Source organism: Balaenoptera ricei, chromosome 18, assembly GCF_028023285.1.
Source record: "Balaenoptera ricei isolate mBalRic1 chromosome 18, mBalRic1.hap2, whole genome shotgun sequence".
Taxonomy (NCBI): Eukaryota; Metazoa; Chordata; class Mammalia; order Artiodactyla; family Balaenopteridae; genus Balaenoptera; species Balaenoptera ricei.
Window position 1 is genome coordinate 33,443,338 of NC_082656.1, and position 20,362 is coordinate 33,463,699.

The 20,362-nt window shown below is 40.3% G+C and overlaps 1 protein-coding gene across 1 annotated transcript in view; it reads right to left on the minus strand.

Annotated features, from left to right (window-relative positions):
- The window catches only part of DIAPH3 (diaphanous related formin 3), a 569,503-nt gene that overhangs the window by 548,233 nt on the left and 908 nt on the right, over positions 1–20,362 (minus strand). The window lies entirely within an intron of this gene.

Here is a 20,362-nt window from a genome sequence, read left to right on the forward strand (position 1 = left end):
GCCTGGAATGAGCATATTTATTTTTATAATGAGAAAAGTTTTTTTTAATTACTATGGATAATACTTTTCACGCTAAGCAGAATATATAGATTTGTTCCTTTTCAAATAAAAATGTATGTATGAGACAGTAAAAGAAATAAAAATAAAAATCTAAAATATCTAATAAATACTGTAAACAGAGACTTTTTAATAGGCTGGATTTTTAATGCATATTTTCAAATACATCAGAATACATTAAGCACATTATTCATTTGTTTTCTAATCCACATATATAAATTAACCAATCTCAAAAGGCTCCTTGGTTTTGTGAATTATTGATGTTGTCACCTGCTAGAGACTTAATTCCAAGAAAACTATATGAATCACTACATCACAAGCACAAATCCTTTTGACACAAATTCAATTTCTGTGGCAACAATATATTGACTTAGCTTTATTTTTCTACTTTGACACTTATTAATGTCAGAAATAAAAAAAAATCTATCATTTTTCCTTACTGTAAATGTAAACTATCTCATGCCATCTTAAGAAAGCTAAGGTAAATACCACTCACTTGATAACTCAATGCAAATGAAGACATGATACCAAAGTATAAGAAATAAGACATGATTTTTCAAGTAAGACCTAGTCTCATAATCCTTTTTTTCTTTTTTCATTTATTTATTTGTTCATTTGTTTGTTTATTTGGCTGCATTGGGTCTTAGTTGTGGTATGCGGGCTCTTTCGTTGCGGCACGCAGGCTTCTCTCTAGTTGTGGTGCGGGGGCTCAGTAGCTGCAGCACACAGGCTTAGTTGCCCTGCGGCATGTGGAATCTTAGTTCCCCGACCAGGGATCGAACCCACGTCCCCTGCATTGGAAGGCGGATTCTTAACCACTGGACAACCAGAGAAGTCCCTCATAACCCTATTTTTCTACTACACAATACAATTAGGCTGCCAACATGTGCAAGACACTATATTAAATACACAGAAGACCCGCCCAGTGGTTAAGAATCCGCCTTCCAATGCAGGGGACGCAGGTTCGATCCCTGGTCAGGGAACTAAGATCCCACATGCCGCGGGGCAACTAAGCCCACGTGCTGCAACTACTGAGCCTGCGTGCCACAACTAGAGAGTCCACATGCTGCAACTACAGAGCCCAATCGCTCTGGAGCCTACACGCCACAACTACTGAGCCTATGCACTCTGGAGCCCACGTGCCACAGCTAGAGAGCTCACGCGCTGCAACTACTGAGCCCATGTGCTCTGGAGTCCAAGCACCACAACTAGAGAGAAGCCTGCGCACCACAACTAGAGAGAAGCCACATGCCACAACTAGAGAGAAGCCCACACGCTGCAACAAAGAGCCTGCACACCACAACTAGAGAGAAGCCACACACCACAACTAGAGAGCTCATGTGCCACAACTACTGAGGCGTGTGCTCTGGAGCCTGAGCACCATAACTAGAGAGAAGCCCACACACCACAACTAGAGAGAAGCCCATGCACCACAACTAGAGAAAAGCCACGTGCCACAACTAGAGACAAGCCCGCATGCTGCAACAAAGAGGCTGTGCACCACAACTAGAGAGAAGCCATGTGCCACAACTAGAAAGCTCACATGCCGTAACTACTGAGCCCATGTGCTCTGGAGTTTGAGCGCCACAACTAGAGAGAAGCCCGCACGCCACAACAAAGAGTCCATGCACCGCAACGAAAAATCCCACATGCCAGAACTAAGACCCGCTGCAGCCAAAAAATAAATAAATTAAAAAAAAATTTTTTTTAAAAAAAGAAGACGAAGGGGCTTCCCTGGTGGCGCAGTGGTTGAGAATCTGCCTGCTAATGCAGGGGACACGGGTTCGAGCCCTGGTCTGGGAAGATCCCACGTGCCGCGGAGCAGCTGGGCCCGTGAGCCACAATTACTGAGCCTGCGCGTCTGGAGCTTGTGCTCCGCAACAAGAGAGGCCGCGATAGTGAGAGGCCCGCGCATCGCGATGAAGAGTGGCCCCCGCTTGCCACAACTAAAGAAAGCCCTCGCACAGAAACGAAGACCCAACACAGCCAAAAATAAATAAGTTAATTAAAAACAATTAAAAAAAAAAAAAAAGATGGCCAATAAACAACATGTGCATGTGCTTCAGAGACATTATAAAAAAAAAAAAAAAAAGAAGACGAAGAAGAGTGCTAGGAGGTGGAGTCAGAGACATAAGGGATGGGGGGTGTCTAGGGCCAAAAAAAAAAATATATATATATATATATATATATATACACACACACACACATACACATATATATATATGTGTGTGTGTGTATATATATAAATAAAGAGGACCCAGTCCCTGCCCTTATGAGCTTACAACCAAAGGAGCAGCAAGACGAGTAGCTGAATAAACAAAATGCAAGACAGTGGGATAAGCACCATAACAGAGGTATTTAATGCTGACAGGAAGAAAAGGCAGCATTGTTAATCTTATGTGCATAAATACTTGCTAATGAACATGCAAACATTATAGCAATGATCTAAAACTAAAGTCAAATTAAGTTTTAGCCATGATTTAGGTAAAACTGGTAGTACAGAATTTGTCCTTCTTACACAATGAGAGATTCCTAAAACATTCATTCATTCAACAAATATTTATTAAACGTTTCTATGTTATTGACAAGGGAATCATCAGTAAATAAAACAAAGATTCCTGTCCTAAAGAAGCTTACCTTCTATTGGGGAACAGACAACAAACACATTAATAAGTTATAGAGGATGTTAGAAGGTGACGAGAGCTCTGCTAAAAGTGAAAAGTAGCGCAAAGTAAGGCAGGCCCAGAAAGCAGGGCTGCAATTTTAAACGTGGGAATCGGGGTAGGTATAAGTCTGAATGGGAAGGTGGCATCTGAGCAGACTGGAGTGGACTAAGGAGGTAGCTGTGTGGATAATCAGGGAAAGTGTTTCAGATAAAAGAGCAGCGAGAACAAAGGCCATTAGGAAAGAGCACCTCTAGGGTTCAGGGAAGGAGGGAGCCAGCGTGGCAACAGCAACATGAAACAAATCAAAGAGGAAGGAGGGGCAGATCCGTCCCGGGCCATCTTAAGGACATGGGCTTTTATTCCCTAACAGAACAGTCACAAATGTTTAAGTATAAAAACATGTTATAAGTAATCAACTTAAATAGTAAATAACAGTTGAAACCACTTTGCCAGCAGCTCTGCTTTGCTGGGTGTCAGTTGTATTGGACCACCCTCCTTTCAGCTGCTGGGGCCTCTCACATGCTGTGATTTTTCTTTGGGGCTGAGAACTCCAAGCAGTGGCAGTCTCCCAGCACCATCCCTACAGCCAGCATGTTGCCTGGGCCTCAGGAGACTGACAGCTAAAGGGGAGAATACAATGTGGGGGAAGAAAACAGACTGAGTAGGTATTGCACATATAAATTTACAGTTAGGGTGGGTGAACCTTCAGTATCATCAAGGAATGATGATCCCACCTCTGTCGCCCATAGCCCTTTTGTTTACAATTCCTTGGCCCTGGTCTGGGAAGATCCCACGTGATCTTCCCGCGGAGCAACTGAGCCCGTGCGCCACAACTACTGAGCCTGCACTCTGGAGCCCGTGCTCCACGACAAGAGAAGCCACCGCAATGAGAAGCCCGCGCACCGCAAAGAAGAGTAGCCCCCGCTCACCGCAACTAGAGAAAGCCCGCGTGCAGCAAGATCCAACGCAGCCAAAAATAAAATAAATAAATAAATAAAATAGTTGACTTACAAAAAAAAAGAGGTTGACCCACTGAGTCCCTCTTATTCCTTTCAGGTGGTGATGGGGAAGCTGGTCATGTAGGTAAGAGACCCCCGGCGTGAACAGACGGGGCATCCTGGTACCAAAATGCTTTGCATGTATGCTGGTGGTGGTTCAAGACCTGTGGACAGCACGTGTCCTGTGTGTCAGCCTGTGCCTGAGATCACCAGACCCCTTTCACTGCATATCCTTCTGCTATTGCTGTGCTATATCCTTATCCTGTAATAAAAATGTTCTGTGTATATAAAAAAAAAAAATTCCTTTGGGTCATTGATCATTCACTGTCTTGCAGTTTGTGGGTTTGTCTTTTTTTCTTCTTTCCTTTTTTTTAAAAGTGGCAGGGACCTTGTTTCCCTTATCTTTGAACTCCTAGACATACCATAGCGCAGGGAACATTTAGGCCAGTGGTTTTTCAATCTGAATATGAGAATCACCTGAAGAGTTTTTGTTTTCTTTTCCTAATACAAATAACTGAGTAATATCCCAAACCAACTGAATCAGAATACCCAAAGATAGGGCCTGCCATAAGTACTTAAGCTACCCACAAGGTGACTCTAATATACTGCCAGGGGTAGAAACCACTAAATTGGGCAATCTCAGTCTTCTAGTGCCTAGTATCACCAAAGTCCCACATGTGCAGATATGGCAGACACCTGTTGGGTTTATCTGTCTCATGCACACAATCCCTTCTCTATGTCATAGGGGTGGGACCAGCAATCTTCATTGTTCTTTGTGAGCCAGCCCTGCCACAGCTGAGGTGAGCAGAGCTCAACACTTAAATCCAAGCAAAGCCAATTAAATCCTCACTCTCCCAGAAATGTGGACTTGGGATTCAGAGATGAGAATCAGGACCGAGAACATATATGTATACCTGGAACTATGAGGCTCTGGGCTTGGCTGTGTGAAAATCAAGGCAGCAGAAGCAATACAATGCAGAGATACAACAGTGGAGCAATGCCTCGTAAGAAGCACCACAAAAATGTATGATCCCAGAAAAGGGAATGAGACAAGCTGCCCGTTTTCAGTTCTCAGCTCCAATCCAAGGGAGGCAGCTAAACTCACTGTGCTTGATCCCAGGAGATAGCCCTGTGCATCTTTACAACTGCCCTTTCTAAGCTTAAACTAGATATCGTTATGTTCCTTTAAGCCAAAAGAGGCCTTGACTGAGACAGAACCCAAGACTGCAAAATGGATCCCTAGGTACCCATATGATATAGCCCACCTCATTACCATTTCCACCATCACCTACTGAGCACTACCATAGTTACTAATACACCCAACAATCCTATAAATCAGCCATTATCCCATCTTAGCGATCAGTAAGTTGAGTGTCACAAAAGTGATCTGCCAGAGTGGATGAGTGGCCAGGCTGGGAATGGAACCTTGGTCAATGTGACCCCAAACCCAGGCTCAATTTCCTTCCCTTCCCTTCCCTTCCCTTCCCTCCCCTTCCCTTCCCTCAGTCCTCGCCGCTCCGTGGGGCAGCAGCTGTTTCAAACCTAGGGAGGAAGACTTACAGTAGAAATGAAGCAGTTTCTGAGTTGTTTATGAGGCAAAGAAATTGGAAATGAAATCTTAACAAGAAAGATAAGCATAGGGCTTCCCTGGTGGTGCAGTGGTTAAGAAGCCACCTGCCAATGCAGGGGACACAGGTTCAAGCCCTGGTCTGGGAAGATGCCGCATGCCATGGAGCAACTAAGCCCGTGAGCCACAACTACTGAGCCAGCCCATAAGCCACAACTACTGAGCCCACGTGCCACAACTACTGAAGCCTACGCACCTAGAGCCCATGCTCCGCAACAAGAGGAGGCACCACAATGAGAAGCCCACACACCGCAACGAAGAGTAGCCCCCACTCGCCACGCGCAGCAGTGAAGACCCAACACGGCCAAAAAAAATAAATTAAATAAATAAATAAAAAGAAAGATAAGTATAATTCCAATTGGACGGTTATTAAGTGTTATAACACTGAGTACAAAGTCTTATCTTAAAAGTTGAGGTGATAAGAAGCTGGGGGGATTGTAATTTCTGAAAACTGACTAACACAAAAATATATGTTTTGCTAGGGAGTTTCCCCTTTTATTTTTTTTAAAGTTGCTTAAGTGTAAAATAGAAATGTAATCAATAGTTTTTATATTGTTACTTGTAGAATTTAAGCGTTAGTACATGCCACAAGCCTTATACATCATGTCCTTCCAAATCAGACTAAACATAAGCCACAAAAACATCCACATTTCAAAATATCATTCAAAAAAACACACACACATACTTGTCAGAAATTAATTACAGGGCAAAAGCTAATTAAATTTAATTTTTAAATTACTGATAAGTTTAAACTCTTTTTTAAATAACTAAATCACCACTAAGTTTTCCTGCATAATTTGATTACTACTTTTTATTACTACCCTCTAAATTGGTTTGTCACTTAAAATGAGTCAAAAAGATGATTGTATATTTACAAATTTAATATCTGAAAAAGGAGGAAAAAGAGCACAATTCCAGCTCTTACATGCAGTCCCAGTACTATACATAAAATGTGGTTATGTTTTACATCTCTTTTAGAAATACTAACCAAGCCAGATATCATTATTGAGCATCTAAGCTAACAAAACATCATGCCCGCCCTGGTATATAAAGAACTATAAAACACAGCACCTGCCCTGAAGGAGTTTACAATTCAATAGGTTCTAGAGGAAAAAATAAATAACCTGGGTCACTTATTTTCCCTTTTCAGTGATTCAAAAAATAATATAACAAAAGTAACCATCGTGCCAGTGCTACACACGCAGAAATACATGGGTTCCTCACCTTAATACTTTTCATTGCACTTCTCATCCAAAGAAATTTGGGGAATTTGGAGAGAGAAATCCTTGAATGGGGTTACATACAGAGCAGTCCAATACTGTATCAAACTTACACTATGTCACACGATGACATAGTGAAATTCCAACACATAAAATTCTATGTCACAACTTAGGTTTTGAACACACCAATTTCTGTAGTCAAGCTGCAGGCTCAAGCAACTACAGCCTAAACTGCCCTTGGCAATCTTCCAACAACACCAAGGAGACTTCAACGATGACTCTCTAGTAATAACCCAAGTATATTTGTAAAGGACTTCTGAAAGCACATAGTTTCATATTGATTCATATTCATAATTTCACATTTCATATTGATCATCGCACGATTCAAGCACACTAATAAAACGAGTCAACAAGGGTTATGGGGAAGTCAGCAGCTGACAGCCACAGGCACGGGAAGGCCCCCAGTGATCCTAATAACCTAGTGCAAATGACCAAGGACTGCGGGTATAACTTACATATAACATTGTGTAAGTTAAAGGCATACAATGTGTTGATCTGATACATTTATATTTTGCAATATGATTGCCACAGTAGCTTTAGCTAACCACCTCTATCACTTCACATAATTATCATTTCTTTTTTGTGTGGAGAACACTTAAGATCTAGTCTCTTAGCAACTCTGAAGTTTATGATACAGTATGGTTGACTATAATCACTACGCTGTACATTAGATCTCCAGAACTTATCTTCTAATTTTAAGTTTATACCCTTTAACTCATCTACCCTAAGTTTATCTCCCTTAACACATTCCCCCACCCTTCTTTTTCAGATTCCACACATAGGTAATATCATAGAGTATTTGTCTTTCTCCCTCTGGCTTATCTCACTTAGCATAATGCCCTCAAGGTCCAACCATGTTGTCACAAATGGCAGAATGTCCTTCTTTCTCACAGGTGAATAAACATTCCATTGTGTGTGTGTATATATACCTATATATATATACCATATCTTCTTTATCCATTCAACTGTTGATGGACACTTAGGTTGCTTCCATATCTTGGCTATTGTGAATAATACTGCAATAAACATGGGAGTCCAGATACCTTTTTGAGGTCCAGTTTTCATTTCCTTTGGATATATACCCAGAACTGGGATTGATGAGTCATATGATAGTTCTATTTTTAATTTCTGAAAAACCTCCATACTGTTTTCCATAGTGGCTGAACCAGTTTACATTCCCACCAACAGTGCACAAGGGTTGCCTTTTCTCCATATTCTCACCAGCACTTGTTCTCTCTTCTTGATGACAGCCATTCTAACAGGTGTGATCCCATGCCTGTTTCTGTCATCGTTGATGTCGTTTTGCTCATAAACCCATCGTTGAGGGTAGCTTCAGAGGCTAAGAAAGTATATCATCTTTGCTTGAACAAGATGTGCAAGTTATCCAGCAGGAATAAACTGTCACATCATTGGAAGGCAGTCTGACCTGTAGATGGCCTGTGCCTGAGGCCACAGGCAGTCCATTTAAACATGAATGTGAGCCAAAGTCTAGCATTAGCCACTAGCCACATATGGCTATTTCAAAAGTTAATTCAAATTAAAAAGTCAGCCCTTTGGTAGCATTAGCCACATATGATTAGTGAATATCAAATCGGACACAGCAGAACAGAACATTTCCATCATCACAGAAAGTTGTACTTAACAGCACTGATCTAGGTGGTAGTAAAAGCTAATGAAATGAATGAGCTCATGCTGGAAGGAGGTATCAAGTAAAAAAAGTAAAAGATCAAAGAGATAGTACTTGGGAACACTAAGAGGGTAGGAAGAGGGATGAGCAAAGATTAGAAGAGAAGAATAAGTTACAGCAAAGGTTTGAAGAAGTGAGGGATCAGTGCTAATACCACGAAGTCTAGTAAGACGAAGCTTGAAAATCGGCCACTGGGTTGGCAGTTGTTGATCTGCCAAAGCAATTTCAGTGGAATGACAGAAGCAAAGACAAGGTTGAGGAGCCTATGGGAGGTGTCTGAATCCCTCCCTTATGAGCGCACTCTACCCTTGGCCGATGCCATCATGACAGCAGCAACAAGCTAAGAGCTGTTTAGTACTTACATGTTAACCCCCATTATAACACATTGAAACATCATGTCTAACCTATAATACGGGTACTACTGTTCCCACATCATAGATGAAGAAACAAACAACAAAAGTAATTTCCCAAGGTCACACAGCTACCAATTTCAGAGCCAGGACTTAAACCCAGGTTAACTTCAGGGCCCGAGTTCTTTAAAATTACACAATATGGACTCCCTGGTAATACCACACACTTGGTCTGTACCACTATTCTCCATGCCAGACTGAATGGGAGCCTCTTGAAGTCAAGAGAACCAAACTGTACCCACCTGTGCTATGCTTGGTATTAAAGGCCATTCAAATATTTACAGAATAAATGAAAACAGCTAATTCACAGAATTTGGCTATAAGGGAAGGAAACAGCATGGTATTGGGAAGGTCACAGGGTCATGGGAAAGTTGGAGAGGGAGGTTGTTTGGTTTTGCTTCTGCTTTTTCTTTCAGAATGGAAGATATTTGAGCATTCTTACAGGATGGAGCCTGTGAAGAGTGAAACAGCTTCATGGAATGGGACTGGGTCAAGATCAGTGGCAAAGGGATTAACCTTGAATAGAAAAACAGACACTTCTTCTGTGGATATTGGAAGACAAAGGATGAAGAGTTGCAGATATAGAAGATTACAGCAGCAATAGCAGGAAATTGAGCCAGTTTCAAGCAGTACAGCCTTTATTTTCTCTCTGAAGAAGGTGTCAAGGTGAGTGTGAAGAGTCAGGAGAAACCATCTCTAAGATCATTTCAGCAAATGCTGTGGCATGTTCCTGTGCAGTACCAAGTGGGAGCTTCACACACACAGAGAGTATCATTAAAGGATCCAAAAGAAAATAATAAAAGTCATCATTGCCTCTGTATGGGGAAAATCTGAACTGGTGGTCTGGGATGTAAGGGAGTCTTAGTGAATTTCACTCTGAACTCTTACACTGTTGGGCTTTTTAAGAGTTTCATACATTACTTTTTCAATTTAAAAAACTATTTACAACAAAACGGAATCAGGCCCATAGAGAAGGTAAAAAGAGTGAATACAGTCTCAGCATAAACGCTGAGAGAAATAAAAAAGGACGTAACCAAAAAGCTAGTTCAGGGCTTCCCTGGTGGCGCAGTGGTTGAGAATCTGCCAGCCAATGCAGGGGTCAGGAGTTCGAGCCCTGGTCTGGGAGGATCCCATATGCCGCGGAGTAACTAGGCCTGTGAGCCACAACTACTGAGCCTGCGGCGCGTCTGGAGCCTGTGCTCCGCAACAAGAGAGGCCGCGACAGTGAGAGGCCCGCGCACCGCGATGAAGAGTGGCCCCCGCTTGCCGCAACTGGAGAAAGCCCTCGCACAGAAACGAAGACCCAATACACCCAAAAATAAATAAATAAATAAATAAATTTTTTTTAAAAAAAGCTAGTTCAAAGCCAGGGCTCTGGCCCAGCCTGGCTGCATTCACATCCATCATTCCCTGTTCCCAGCTGCAGCACCTCGGGACCATCCCCAAACCTCTTCCCTGCCTCAGTTCCATCAAGTGTAACACAAGGGTAGTGAGAGTACCTACTTCAAAGCATTGTATTAGGATTAAGTGATTAAAAGAGCGCCCAGCCCACCAAGAGAGCTGAATAAGCATAGCTATCATGATGATGACTGTGATCAACATCTCTGAAGACCCCGCCAATCAGTGAGTCTGTAGATTCCTGATGTCTAAGGGCATCAGTTCACAGAGCTGGAGAGGTTTCTACCAGGATGCAGCAGCACGGGTCAGCCACAGAGAAGCCTATCAGGTTGTTCCAGGCTTGGAGATAGGAAGCAAGTGGACAAGAAGGCCAGAGCTGCTTTATTTGTTTATATTCTACCTTATGTCAGGTTTGAGGAGGCGAGGAACGTGAAGGCATTCTAGTTCAAAAGGAAGCCCTGGGTTACTTTCATAGGGTGTGGGTTTAGTGTAGAGCAAATGTTGTCAGCAGGAGGCTGACAGAGAAAGAAAGAGAGGCAAGGTCAAGGGGATGGAGGTCTAGATGAAACAGAAAGGAGGGGATATATGTCCAGGGACCAAGCCTCTTGGCATGTTCCCCACTGGAATTAAGGTCAGGTCCCTGGACACAATGCAGGTGTCCAGCAGGAACGGAGGAAGGAGGATGGAGGGAGGTGGGAAGCAGAAGAAAGGTCAAAATGCTGTCAATAACTGAGATCATGTCACATGCCCTTCAAGATGACCAGCCTGAGAGAATTCAACACTACAGAGGTGGAATCTCCCCTATTTTGGGGTTCGGGAACCAAAAGAATAAAAACTACAGTCTCCCACTTACAAAGTTGCAACTTTACGATGATGTGAAAACTATACTCATTCAATAGAAACTGTACTTCAAATTTTAAATTTTGATCCTTTCCTAGGCTAGTGATAGGTGGTAGGATACTCCTTCGTGATGCTGGGCGGACGGCAGCCACAGCTCCCATCAGCCATGCGAACACGAGAGAAACAATCACTCTGGACCCACACAACCAGTCTGTTTTTCACTTTCAGTACAGTATTCAATACATGAGATATTCAACACTTTATTATAAAATAGGCTTTGTGTTAGATGAGTTTGCTTGACCATAGGCCAATGTAAGTTTTCCAAGCACGTTTAAAGTAGCCTAGGCTAAGCTATAATGTTCAGTTAAGTTAGGCATATTTCATGCATTTTTGACTTATTATATTTTCAACTTACAACAGGTTTATCGGGCCCCAGCCGCATGGTAAATCCAGAAAGATCTGGAATAACAGCTGTCATGTATTAACTGTTACGCTCTGTGCCCAAGCTATTGTAACATGCATTACCTCAACTAATCATCACAATACTACGATTATCTATTCCATTTTACAGATAGGATAACTGAGGCAAAGAAGTTAATTTGCCCAAGGACATACAGCCATATTTGAATCCAGCCCAAGCCCTCTTTATCACAGCGGTTGGAGGGTTGGAGGGGGTGTTCTAAAGCCACGCTGCCAGGCCCCTGGAGGAGCTTGAGTCGGCAGGCTCGGTTCTCCAATGACCCAGATATGTTTCTGGTAGTCTTTACATGCCCTCACCCACCACCACTGCAATCTTTTATAAAAAGAAAATAGACATTTAGGGTATATCAATATTATTTAAATTAAAATTAATCATGAATAGATTAATGAACCAAGTGGTGTAAGGTTACAAGGGTAGTTTTGCATAGATTTTCAATTAGCCAAGTGTTCACATCATAAGCTCAAGCCTTTATCAGGCGCCACCAAGAGAGAAAGTGACTTCCAAAAGCTTACAAACATATGCATACAGCAACTGAAAGCAGGCTCGAGATAACACATCAATAAGAGCAAAATGATACCCTCAGAAGATAGGATGAGTGCAGTTAGAACATGGTTTTAATGAAGACCATCACCTTTTATAAAGAAATGAAACTGTCATACTGAGTTTCTGAATGTAGATTATGTGCACTCTATTTTTCATGTTCATTTCTCGGGCTGTCAATTTTTCATTAGAAATGAATTGTAATTGTCATTATGAATTGCATTCTATCCAATGTTTTGATAAACAAAAACAGTTTAATACTATAGTACAGTCCATAATCAATGTCACCAATTTGTAAATCCTGGTTAAAAACTGAATGTTACAAAGTTTCATTTTTATGACACCCAAATAAACAGCCTGCCTCAGGAAAATGCAGCAATTACAGGGTAAACTCCCCGGCATCTTGGGAAGACACCTCACAATAAAATTAGCTAAAGAAATGTAACATTACAGATCTTACAATTAGATTAATCCATGTATCTTACTGATAGTTTCAAGAAATTCTACACCTTAACCCCAAAAAAGGCATATACTTTTTTTTTTTTTTTAACATCTAGAATGACCTAGAATTGGCAATAATTTCCTTGGAGAGCTTTGGGCAGGATATTTAGCCATCTTTAATCCATGAAGGTTTGACGTGGACCACAGCTATTTGGTCCAAGGCCCTCAGCACACAGGATGCTCTTAGTACATGTTTGATACATTAAATCCCAGTGGCCACTTTTTTTCTGGTATTTAAGATGGGCTATGATGCTCAAAGATGGAGAGATTAGAAAGTTATTAGGTATTAATTCCATTCATGGATCTATTTTCAGGGAAAAGAGAGAGATATAAATTGGAACCCCCAACAACCACAACAAAAATATTAATCAAAATTTTTAAAAAATTTAAATCCTGTAAGCCCTTACTTCAAAGAAATGAAGAGTAAACATTATAAGGAGATATAAATAGAAAGGGAAGAAATGAACATTTCAATAGAATTTATGATGTTTCATTTCTGAAGCTTACTGGTGAGCAGTTACATGGTGTTCTATACCTCTTTTGTATGATAAAGTATATTGTTTAAAGATTGCAAGGGAAATGTTGACCCTTAGAAAAGCACTTAGAGGTAAACTGTTTTAAAGCACATTGTATGCATCCTTCACTACTGATAAATACTTGCTAATCACTTTTCATTCATCATGAAACAAAAGACTAAACAAAGGTGCAAAACCTTTGCCTGTTCAAGGACTCTCCTAACGTCCTCTTAAGTCATCTCCAGGTTCCTCCAACTGAGGTCTGCAGGGCCCTTCCACAGACTCTCCAATTCTATCAGACTTTTGAAACTTTGTATTTTTCCAAGATTATATTAAACGTTAGAAATAAAGCAAGCACGTTCTGTACAATCTGAATGACCCCTCTAGAACCACGTTCCATCAGGCACTTTTGGTGACCATGCCTGCATCTGTGTGCTCTACCAATATGGTATCAGCAGGCCCAACAACATAGACATCATGCCACGTACGGTTCACAAGCTCCTGCACTTAAGAAGAATTCAGTTTCGAAAAGCTCTAATAATTCCAAAATGGCACTATTCAAGGAACGATATACCTAAAGCTATGGAAAGTTAAATTTCAAGAGAAAAATGAATATAGAGGCTGGTGGTCTTGGCTCCAATTCTTTCTGCTCTTTTTCAACAGTTTCATATAATTTACTAAAAAAAAAAAAAAAAAAAAAAATTTACATATGGCTCTTTTCTTTTTATCATAAGAGTTCATTACTTCACCCAGAACCTCAAGTCCAGACCTTGTGAAAAAAACAGGGATGTTAGATAACAGGCCTCCACCAACAGTGTGGAGCCAGATCTTTGGAGCCATCAGTCTGTGCTTAGCCTCCTCAGCTCCGGAATTCCATTTCTATCCAAGAGTCAAGTTGACAAAAAGGAAAACAGCAAACCTCACACATATCTTTCCAGTATTAAATCCAACAATGATGACTTAATTTCAACAAAAATAATTATCAATCACATTAAATTAATGTTGTTAATTTAAATTTTATGGGTTTTATAGTTTTGTTTTGGATTTTATGTGTAAATCTGTTTTGTAAAAGAGCCATAAGCACAGAGTTATACTTGGTTTTATATCTGTACATAGATAAGTAACATTATTTTTACTATCACTCAATCCACAATGGAGTATCACAAGAATTTTTTTTCCTAAGTTTGAGGTCGTTTCCTTTGCAAGTTTCTTTTTGTAGGTTTCGTTGGTACCTAAGTTTCATAGTTGCGTAAAACGCGTTTTACAAATAAGAACATACCCCTCAGAAAGCTTCAGAAACTTGCTCTGACCTTTCAGCCATAAGAATCAGAAGTCTGCATCAATGCACATGTCACCTGACCTGCCAGGATAAGACCTGGGAACAGAATGCCTCCGCCTCAACATGAGGAAAAAGTCTGGTCCAATTAAGATTTCCCAGTATAAGAAAGTTATTCATATATCCAATGTAACATCCCCAATGCCCTAAAATCTAGACCAAAATTCTACTACTACTACTATTACTGCTAATGATGACAACAACAAACCTATCAATGGTAAATATTTAGAGGTTACTGTGCTGTTACGGGTCCTGTTCTCGGCCCATGACATTAACTTTTAATCTTCCCAACAACCCCATTTTACACATGAGGAAACAGGCACAGAGAGAGGCTAAATAACTCACCCAAGTTCACACAGCTAATATGTGACATAGCTGGAATTGAAGCCCTAAAAATGGTACAAGTCACTGCTCATAAACATTATTCATAATGCCTCTTCTACAAAAAACTGTGAGAAAGGTTGGCAGTGGGTCTTTTGAAGAATAAAATCTATGGCAAAGCATTTCCGAGCACTTTTCATTAATTAGATAGAAACTTGAATACTCCAGCACCAAAACTTAACTTACTGAAACTCTTAACTTCTCCTCTAAGTTAATAATGATTATGTGATTTGCTATTTGCGAAAATTACTCCCAATGGTAAGGTATTTCAATGCCACCCTCCTGCTATTGAGAGAAAGTTACCTTTGTAGATCCTGTTCAAAGAAAGCTCGTGCTTTGATCCTTAATATCTCATGAAGTAAAAGGTTATGCTTAATCTATATTTTATAGATCTAAAAGTCAAATTAGTTTCTGGGATAAACAAGCAGAGTGTGATGGTAAGCATATTCTGTAGCATTCATTTCATTCCTAGTTTGGAGGATACTATGTGCTGAGTTAAAGACAATTACGTTAGTGTAATACATAGCAGTTTTTTCTTGTATTATTCTGCAAGCATAAACAAGTTACACACAGGTTAATTTACATTCTATGTAAAAAGCCAATTTTAAATCCAATCTATAAGGCAATAAATATATAAAGATTCTAGGACACAGCAATAAAGTTATACCATAAAGTAGAGTTAATTTAAGACAACAATAATAAAAGCATGACAAATTTTAGCATTCTACCAACTGCACAAAGGTGTTTCAGGTAACATCTGTTCAGAAGCAATTGTTACAAGACAGACTAGATGAGATGCAAGGTTTCACAGTGCAATAAATGTATGTCAGTTTGCTTCTTCATAATTAAAGACCCAAGTCTTTGAAAAAAGCAATTAAGCCTTGCTCTAAATCTAAGACAATTATCCCTGCTCCCACCCCTTTTTACTCACAAAGAAAAGATCCAGAGTGATCCAGAAGTAATAAATACCATATATTATCCATTTTCAGCAGCTAAATATACTCCCCAAAAGCCACTTGATATATTTTGTTTTCTTGATAAATCATCTATTAACAAACAAAAGTAAACTTATTTTTCCTATTAGAAGGATGGAAGAAAAGAAAGTCTGGGATGATTCAGAGCAATTTACATTCAACGCTCTGTATCCGCAGGTTCTGAATCTGACTAGTCAACCAAACACAGATCAAAAATATTTGGGGAAAAAAAGTTCCAGACAGTTCCACAAAGCAAAACTTGAATTTGCCACACGCTAGCAACTATTTACATAGCATTTACATTGTATTTACAACTATATACATAGCATTTACATTGTATTAGGTATTATAAGTAATCTAGAAATGATTTACTGGAGAATGTGCATAGGTTATATGCGAACACTATACCATTTTATGTAGGGGACTTGAGCATCCATGGATTTTAGTATCCAAGGAGGGTCCTGGAGCCAACCCCCCGTGGATACCGAAGGACGACTATACTTAGAAGACTGGACTGAATAAAGTGATTTTTACCTTATGAAGGTTTCAGTGCCTGCTAGGTTAGGTGGAATTTTGACATGAATAAAACTCAGGTGCCTAAAGCCTTCAACTAAGAACACCACCTCCAATTCTTGACAGTGCAACTCTAGGACAACTGAGAGCATCACTTTAGCTGAGGACTCAATGAAGAAATAAATTCAAAAAGAGCACACAGAAATCACCGGTGTCATTATCATAGTTGCTTTATGATAATGATACAGCACAGCAAGATGAATGAAGCTTCTAGTCATTATTCCAGGAAACCAAACTGTGGTTACCTAATATTCGCTCAAATCACAAATCTTCCAAAATAAACGATACCACAGGAAGAGATTTAAATGAATCTGATGGTTCTCCTAAAACATACATTTATAAACTGTGAAACCAAAACTTTCAATGTGGTCATCCTCATAACTGCTGTTAGTTTCCTGTGGCTGCCGTAACAAATTACCACAAACCTGATGGCTTAAAACAGCAGAAATGTGTTCAACTGGGCTAAAATCAAGGTGTCAGCAGGGCCGATCTCCCGATATGGGAGAAGGGTTCCTTGCCTCTTCCAGTTTCTGATGGCTGCCAGCATTCTTCGGCATGTGGCTGCATCCCCAATCTCTGCCTTGTAGTCACCTCACCTTCTCCCTTTCTGTAGTCAAATCTTCCTCTGCCTCCTTCTCATAAGGAAGTGTGTTTGCATTTAGGGTCCACCCTGATAATCCAGGAAAATATCCCCATTTTTTAAAACTTAACTTAATCATGCCTGCAATGTCCTTTTTTTGTCATAAGGTAACATTCACAGGTTCCAGGAATTAACGTGAATGTTAAGACGTGAATAACTTTGGGGGATCATTATTCAGCCTACCACACCTGCCTCCAAATAAGCCCAAGGAAATAAGGCAAGCAGGCACTATTCTCACGAAGCCCACTCCGATTTCAACTCTCAAGTTCCCAGTACAATAAGCAAAAGTTCTCCAACCTAATACCTCTTCCTACCTCACAATCTGCCTATAATCAGGAAATCACTAATTCTATATTCATTAAAGGCATTACTAACTACTGTTAATGGTTCCTGAATGAAAAAAGAAGCAGCAAAGCAGTAAAAGTAAAACTCCCACCAGCATGGGAGAGCAATACAGGATAGTGACTAAGGATGTGTACTCCGGAGCCAGCTTGCCTAGGTTCAAATCCCAGCCTCACCCACTGGCAGCTGTGCAACCAAAGGCAATTTAACCTCTGTCCCTCAGTTTCCCCTTCTAGCAAACAAGGCTAATTAATACTATCTACCTCATAGGGTTGTTATAAGGATTAAAGCACTTGAAAGCTATGAAGCACCTAGAACAGTGCTCGGCTCCCTAAGGTTAACTGTCATTGCTAACAATGACCAAACACAGCAGACATACAGATATTAATGGACATGGTGAAAAACCTCTCACAACCCAAACTGATGGTACTGTAATGACATAACTGGACAATAACAATCTATACAATGGAAACCATGATTAGATAGATGCCAGATTTACACTAAAGTCTGTGAGAACTTAAAGGATATTCCTAATTGAAAAAGAAGAGCTACTCTTCCAGCTTGGATCATGGAATTTACTGGCTCCCTTTCAAAGGGCTGGCACACATCCTAGAGATGGAAACTTCTCCAGAAGCCACACGTCCTGCTCTCACTCTGGATCTGGTGGCCACCACTGTGCGTACTGTGTGTTTCTAATAGTGGGAGGTAAGAATGGAATGCCCAGAATCACTGACAGGCTTTTCACGACGAGTAAGAAACTGTTTTGTTTTGTTTTGTTCTAGAAGAGAAATAGGACTCGGATCCAGGTACTAACGGTGTGACCTAGGGCAGGTACAAGTTTAATGATCCTACTGAATTCTATTCCCCTTCACAGTCTTCACCCAGGTTCCTGCATTGTCCTTCCAGCCTCCACTGGTTGCAAGCCATCTCCCAGTAACTACCCCAGTACCTTAATACACACACACTGCTTGCCATATTCTCTGCTGAAACCAAGTTGGTTAGTTCGCAAGCAGCCCAAAAGAAGTTGATTCATTACGCAGCCAAACTATCCTTTATGTATATCCTATACATTTATAATAGACAAACTTCTACTATTTACACACATCTATGGGGAGAAGTTCTATGCTAGAGATGTTTATACATAATTCAGAAGTAACCTGAGGCCCACAACCAAACATGCAGTAGAAAACAAGGATTTGTTTGTCTGCTTTATCCAGGTTCAAAGTAAAACAGGACTTCAGTGGGGACCAGAGCTCCTGCCTTCTTACACCAAGACAGGAGCCAGTGGCCAGGTTAGCCCTGAGTTCACTACCAGTTTGTAGCTTTGTGGTTGCAAACACCAAGTACCTACATTATCCCTACTCCTGTCCCATCACCAACCTGCATTACTTGTTCCAGTCAAAAGCAGCTGCCCCAGGCAACTACGTGACCTAATGACTAGGTGACCTGAAGAGATTCAGGCTAGCTAGCATCACTTCATCCCAAATCAAGAGAAAGCCAAGAACCAACTTGATGTCTGACAGTACAGCAGACTGAACAACTGAACAATCATTTTTTGAGGCATTGCAGAGATTTCGTGAGGAAGAGGTGGTCTCCAAAGATCACCCTCCAACCCATTAACAAGTGTTACTGGAGTGGGACTGAGAACAGTGAGAAGTAGGCAGACTGGGAAGGGCTGCTCAGAAGGTAACCTTGAGATTGGGATACTGAGCCTAGGCCAGGACAGAGTTAGAGCTGAGCCTGGAACCCCAGGCCCTCTAAGAGCCCAGTTCAATAGGGAGGTGGCAACCCCAGGCTCCTGGTGGAAACAGACTCAGATCATCTCCAGAGAAAAGCCTCCCCAGTTAGGCCTCCTAGAAGACAGGTTAAGACAAAGCAATGAAATTATTGAATTTACAATTATTGAAATACAAAGTTTAACAAGTGCAGAGGGAGAGACCAAGATACCATGGGTGCAAGTCAATGTCAGACAGTCCAAAGATGCACATACCAGAACTGCCAAATAAAGACTAAAAAGAGTAAAGTAGGAATTGTCTAAAGAAATAAAAGAATAAGAAACAAGGAATATCAGGAATACAGTAATCAGGCAGATTTGAAAAAGAAACAAATGGAACTTACAGAAATAAAAAAATAATTGATAACGCACATATTCACAAGTTAAATAGATTAGACATAGCTGATAACAAAATTAGTGAAATGTAAAATACCAAGAAATTACCACGTAAGCAAGAATCTAAATTAGTTTGCGAGATTACAAAGAATCCAAATTACTTCTAAATTAATTTAAAGTTTTGATTCAAATCAGACCCCTATCTAAAAACACACACAGTATTTTAGATGTTTATTAAATTTAAGGCTTAAAAGTGTCTTCAGACATTTTTTCATCTTTACAACATACCTAAGAAATGAAAAACAGCACAGACCCTAGAACTCACATCACCTGATACTTTTCTCAAGGAAACTAAACTTAAATATTATCTTAGGTTCTGTTTTCATGACCTCCGTGCTGGAATGAGTCACAGAAAATTACACTTCATGTATTCTGGAGCACAGAAGTCGGAGACAAAATGGAATGACAACATTAACCCAGAGAGTAAACTGTAAAAGGAAGAAAAGTCATTGCCCAGTGGATTCTTCTCATATGGGATAGAATCTTTCATTGCCAATCTAACCCTATCTTATTTATTCCTCAGCTCTGTCAAGATAACAATCAACAACATAGTTGATCCTTCTGCAAAATTTCACCATTCCTATGGCCATCTTGATACTTAATTTTGTGTAATTAATCCATGTTGTCCCTCATTTTCAGTATTCTGATACATCTCTTAGCTCTGCTCTCAGTTTTATTCATCTATCATGTTTAATTGTTATATGTAGCTACTCACTCCTCCTCCAGAAGACTTTATTTCCTTAATTTGTGTATCCTGACTTACATTCCTAACAACTTTCATTTGTTCACAGAAGGCACATGCTGTGCTGTAAAATTTCACCTATGACTAAAATGTTTTTCCATATTCCTACGTAAAATGGAGGGGTTAGTATTAAATTTTCAATTCCACTGGTCTCACCCCAAATGTATCCACTCTCTATGTGATTAATTTGTGATTTATTTACAC